At 32.9% G+C, this 6,480-nt stretch overlaps 1 long non-coding RNA gene across 1 annotated transcript; it reads right to left on the reverse strand.

The window, feature by feature from the left end:
* Positions 1-1,196: 1,196 nt before the first annotated feature.
* LOC137247972 (uncharacterized) lies at positions 1,197-1,732 on the reverse strand. The gene is made up of 3 exons (XR_010951970.1): positions 1,619-1,732; positions 1,380-1,563; positions 1,197-1,324 (listed from the first exon to the last, which is right to left on the reverse strand). It is a non-coding gene; the product is annotated as an uncharacterized lncRNA (long non-coding RNA).
* Between the last annotated feature and the right edge of the window lie 4,748 nt (positions 1,733-6,480).

Below are 6,480 nucleotides of genomic sequence, written 5' to 3' on the forward strand. Positions count from 1 at the left end.
TGTTGTTCGTTTGTTGTATAAATTCGTTGCATATTAATTTTCAGATCAAGAATACTCAAAGGTGTCGTGGAATCGTCTTGTTGGTCAGTCGCGCGCCGCAATATCCATTGGTGGGAATTGACTGTGTTTGCAAAAGATATGCTGAACTGTAGAGGAAGAAACATTTTTTAAAATTTAATAAAATCAAAAATGATAGCTGTGCTTAAAAGGGGTAAAGTATTGTATGTTAAAGTATAGCACAGTCTCAGCGGCCTTGTCCTGGTGAAAATTGAGTTTGAATAGGCCTCATTCTTCATTCTCAGAAACATTTACGAAGGTACCTCGTAAGATACTAAAAATCCTCAACGCTTTTTTTGCAATAACTTCAAAAAAGCTCATGTTCAAACCGGTTTCCTATCCCTACTTCTGTTACACTTCTACATATCAATAGCTACCTTCACCACCAGAAGGAGTCACTATTGTTTCCTACGCCTATACTATTGTTTCCTACATCGATGATCTTTGTAATAAAATAAACAGCTATCTCCCTGATCTATCCGGTTTTGTCACCTCGCGAAACCTGAAATTGTCACCGACCAAATCATCGGCGACCTTATTTACAAAATGGACGTCCCAAATGTCGACCATTTTGAACATCCACGTCCATGGCACTACGTTACCGACTGTCTTACACCCCAAAATCTTGGGTATGACGTTCGATCAGAATCTACATTTTGGTGAGCATGCAGCCGCAATTGTACTGAAAATCCAGAGCCGTAATAAAATCCTCAAATCTCTTGCTGGCAGTACTTGGGGTAAAGATAAATAAACGCTCATTACCACTTATAAAGCAATTGGCCAGCCGATTACATGCTATGCGTCCCCCATATGGTCACCAAACCTAAAAACTACTTTCAGAAACGCCAGGGGTTGTCTTCTTATCTCCCCAGAACACCATCTACAATACACTGAACGAGTCCACGGCGACGTTACTGATCAGTTTAACGCCTTACAGGTGGTTGGCAAAGAAACGGCATATACGATCAGAAGTCACTCGAAGACAATGCCTCAAAACTAACAACCAAAAGCAATAATTATCATTTCACTGACACAAATTTTATAGTTTTTCTTCCGGAGTTGGACACAATCTTTTCATAATATTACTTAACAATTTAACATTAGACATTTTTTCAATTTGTATTTTGACTTACCAGCAATAACAGAATCATGTTTAATTGTACGCCGCACAATCATTATACCATCATGTAAAGAAGCTCAGTTTATTCCAAAAATTTTTCGGCACTGCCACGTAAAATCAATGTACATGTTCTAATATTAACGCAACCTTTAAATAATTATAAACTATGAAAATAAAATTAATGTCAAACCCACTATCAAACCTTGGAAAATGTTGAAACGTTCACTACCAACTTGACGTTCTTCAAAGTAATCACATTGACCCAAAACACTTGAATTTATATAATTAGTTGTAGTCATAACAGCACCACCGCAAGCTTTCATAGTACGTTTCAAATCTTCTTCTGGTACACGAACAGCACAGAACATATCATGATCTGCAAAATACTGTGTAGCAAAATCACCAATTGGTAGTTTAGATAACACAACATTGGCGCCTTACTTAGCTAGTTTATTGGACAGAATACGCCATTTAGCATCAACAATTTTCTGATACTCTTGAACATTATCAGCACGTCCTTCAGCATTATCACGCTCAGCCTTGAATTCCAATTCTATATTTAAAAATGCGAATTTATATTTGTTGTATGACGTTGCGTCCATCAAAGGAAAGTACAGCGTCCACAACCATTTTAGAAAAGAAATCTTTTTGTTGAATAAGTTTGCCATGTCATATTTTGGTCATGCATAATTGTAATGCTTTACGTATAGCTTTAAGGATGATACGTGCATGCACGCCTTCGTCAACATATGGCTTAACTTGTTTTAAGATATCACATGCTTAAAGTACTACTGAAGTGGTGCCATAAGAGAAATATTTTTATTCTACACATTCTAATATAACAAAAAACTTACCTCAGCATTTTGAGATTTACGGCTGAATGCACAATATCCAATAGTTTCGTAATGGTTGCTCCATCATTTGAAATTGTGGCCCTACCACTGGAATCAACAATATGCTTGTCCATACTGCGTGAACCCAATGTAGTTCCTACAGCGTCCACAATGAATGCGAGGCATTGATTTTGGATATGAGATGAGGTTTACCTTGAGAGCTATCGGTACCCAAACATTTTTTACACAAAAACTCATCTACCCAATACAAGTTCAGGACTGTAGAGTTATCTACTTGTAACAAATATACTTATTATATTTTAAATTTATTCTTATTATATTATTTATTTTTTATTATCAAAAAATGAAAATATTTGAAGTCATCAAAAATATATTTAAAAAAATGAAGTTTAAATATATTAATCCAAATTAAATAGAAAATTACTATTTTCTATATTTGTGAAGTTATCTACTTTATTTAAATATACTTTATTTTTGTAAATTATTTTTTGAATTACTTTATTTTTGAATTTTATTTCAAAAATAAAATTTTAGTGCCAGTGTATTTATAAATTTTCAATGTTAATATTAACATTTTAAAATAAAATAAATAAAATTTAAAAAAATATATAGTTGTATTATCAACTATATAATGGCGATCCTACCAACGGACCTAAATTTATCTAAGTCTTTGAAGACTTTTTAATATGACTTTCAAAGAAATTTTAAAATTAAATTCAGTGCGTTTTCATAAAACTAGAACAACCACTAAAAAGTGCTAATACTAAAAACTAAATTAAATTTTGTGAAATTTAAAATTATTTGATTTATACAATCTATTATAAACAAAAATCCAAATTAACAAGATAAAATACTGCTAAGAACATTGTGTTTGTGCCATAATTTTAATCATATTTAAAATAAAAATTTTCATTATTGAACGGTATCCTTTAGCAATGTTGAAAACTTAGTTCCAACGAATTATCATTAGGTACATTTCAAATGGATGTTATGGTGGATTGTTACAAACATTGGAATAAACGTTGACAATTTCTATTTGCAATGCTAATGCCTACGATTTTGAGTCTCATTATTATTCTTATGCGAGTGATAATATCAGCCGAACATATTACAACTACAACGTATCCAACTTCTAATCTTGAAAAAGCATCAAAGACCGTATATACTTGAGGATTATTTTGGAACAATTATAAAATATTAAAATAAAGTAATTGGTTTTGTGAGTTTTTAACATCAATGAGAGAATACCCTTTATTGAAATATTGTCAGCTTATTTATACTAAATTATTCTAAACATATTCTTACATACATATCTACTTTAAGCATACATACTTCCATGCATATTTACCTTAAGCATACATACTTATATACCTACATACAACTCGCTACAAAATATGTACCTACACACCTGTGTTGAGTTGTGACTTCTGTGGGAAATGCAACGTTCGCAAATTTGCTGGAATGCAAATTTGGTTTGGTTGTGTGTTGTACACACACCTGTATTAAATCGTGTGAATGGCTATGTCAGCAACAATTATCAGATGCCTTTTTATGTGTTGATGAACATTTAGACTATTTTTGTTACAGGGTAGCATATTACCTGATTTAAATAAAAAAAAAAATAAAAAAATTTTTTTGATTTAAATATTTGGCATTAAATTGTTGGCTGTTTACACTACATCTCCCTTTTTTCAGAATGCTTATGCAGTTGGAGAATGCATGAGCATTCTATTTTTATTTAGTTAAGTATAAATTAATTCTACTTTTGTATTTTATGTTTGTAGGTTGAAAATTTTCTTATTCTATTAATTTAAGTCTTTTTTGTGTATTATTATTTTCTTATTATTTATGATATTGCTATTCTCTATGTTACTGGGAAATTTTTGCTAATCCTCTTTTCCTATTCTAGAAGGGATTAAAGTGTCAGTAATTTTATTCAGTATTTTCTACTTTATAGCGGATTAGAGAAAATTTATTATTTTCATCGATTTTTTCTACCTTATAGGGCCCTTTATATCTACAATCTAACTTATGCCCTGCTACATTTTTTACTAACACTACATCTCCTATATTTATTTCCTTATAGTGAACATTTTTATATAACTAATCTTTTGTTTTTCTTTAGCCTCTTTTACTAATTTAAAGGCTCTATCCTGTGCTATTTAACCTATATTTAATTTCTTTATCGTAAGCCTCATAGTTGTAAAATGGGCTTATCGTATTTTCTTGTAAAAATTCGTATGCCTGGGGTTTTTTGCCAAAGATCAATTCGAATGGACAATAGTTATGGACTGTAGATGGGGTAGTATTGTAACAATATGCAAAATATTTAAGATACTCATCCCAGTCATCTTTGTTAATGGATATGTATGAACGCACATATTCATTGAAAGTTCTATGGCTACATTCAACAGTGCCTAAAGTTTATTTATTTATTTATCTAGTATTAATCTAGAAAATGTGAACATTTACATACAGATTACAAGAAAAAAAAATAGACACACAGTTATTTAATCGTAAAAACTAAAAATTACCTAAAAGTTTACGTATATAAGTCATTTAATATCGATTTAAACATATGTTTTGTGGAGGAAAAGTTCAGACCCACAGGATTTGAAAGCATATTAAACTCCTTTAAAGCTCTTGAAATTGGATCATTAGACGCGGTATTTGTTATAACCGTGTCCAGCCAGAAAGTATCGTGATTGCGTAGACTCCTCTGTGGGATGTTGAAACAAATTCTGGCCAGCAGAAATAGGCAGTCTATCGCTCCACTTATCAAGTCGAAAAAAAAGGTGAGAGACAGAACGTCTGCTGTTTAACGAATTTAGGCTTATAAGCAAACAGCGACTACTGTAAGAAGAAATCGGGTCATTGAAATGCAACGACGAGCCTGGTAATGTGACAATTATAGAATGGCCTCCAGATAAAGACGGCGTATTCTAATTTAGACCGCACAAGAGAGGTGTATAGCAATTTTAATGTGTAAGGATCGGTAAAATCAGAGCTAAATCGTTTAATGAAGGCAAGTGTTGAATATGCCTTCGTAATTATGTAATTCAAATGGGTTTGAAACAGAAATTTACAATCGAATACAACACCAAGATCAGTAATTTCACTTAAAGTAGATAATCGAAGACCATCGATTTTATACCATGTGGGTAACGGACAGCGAGACTTTGAGTAGCAAACATGAGAGCACTTTTTATATTAAGATTCAACTTATTACGTTTACACCAGTCGGCAACATTATCTATATCAGATTGTAGCCTTACCATGTCTTCATTGCTCGTAATTGTCGAAAAAATCTTAAGATCAGCAGCGTAAAACAGAAAATTTGCGTAATTGAAACAGCTGGTTATATCATTGATGAAAATTACGAAGAGAAGCGGGCTCAGTATGCTACCCTGTGGAACCCCAGAAGTCGCAATGAAAGAATCAGATGATGCCCCATCAACCGTAACCACACATTTACGAGAGGAGAGATAGGATTCAAGCCATTTTAAAAGAGTGGAATGAAACCCTAGAGCCCTCAGTTTCAATAATAAAATTGTGTGGTTCACCTTGTCAAAAGCTTTTGAGAAACTGAATCAACTTGAAGGCGATTTTGAAACGCAGAATGCAGTATTCCGAAAATACGGCGAGGTTTGAGACTGTTGAGCGACCTTTAACAAAACCGCGTTGTTGAGCGGAGATCAAGTGATTTACCGCAAAATAAATTTTATTTTTAACTATAGGCTCAAATAGTTTTGAGACTGAGGATATCTTTGAAATCTTATTACCACTTTAAACACTGGAGTGATAGAACTGAGTTTCCACGCCTCAATAAACACTCCTCGTTCAAGTGATTTATTGAACAAAACTAACAATGGGGAAGCAACGGCAGAACATTTTTTTAATAGGTATGAAGGCAACCCATCCACATCGGTTTTAGTAGACATCTTAAGTTGTCGGATTCCTTCTTCTATATCAGCGAGCGTCAGGGTTAGCGATCCAAAATGTATTGGGGAATTTATGTTCGTGTAACACACCTGATCAAAATCAGTGCCAGCTTCGAAGTTTGACTTGAAGAAATCAGCAAAGGGATTAACAGCTTCAATAGTGGAGTGCGCTTTGGTCTCATTGAGATAGACAACAGAAGGTATACTCGAACACGATTTCCTGGAATTGACATATCTCCAAAATGATTTCGAGTTTTGCTTCATATCCGATTCGAACTTACGAGTATAATTACGCTTTAAGTCACTGTTCATGGATTTAAATTTACTTGAATAAAACAGAAAATTCTTTTTATGTATAAAAGATTTGGATAATTTAAACTTCTTGAAATATTTGTTTCTTAAATTTTTAAGTTTTAAGAATCGTTTTGTATACCAAGGTACTTTATATCTGGGTTTCTTAAGGATTGGGAAGTGCTTAACGCAGATCTCACGAAACCATTTATCTGGG

Source organism: Eurosta solidaginis, chromosome 4, assembly GCF_040869045.1.
Source record: "Eurosta solidaginis isolate ZX-2024a chromosome 4, ASM4086904v1, whole genome shotgun sequence".
In the NCBI taxonomy this organism is placed as follows: Eukaryota; Metazoa; Arthropoda; class Insecta; order Diptera; family Tephritidae; genus Eurosta; species Eurosta solidaginis.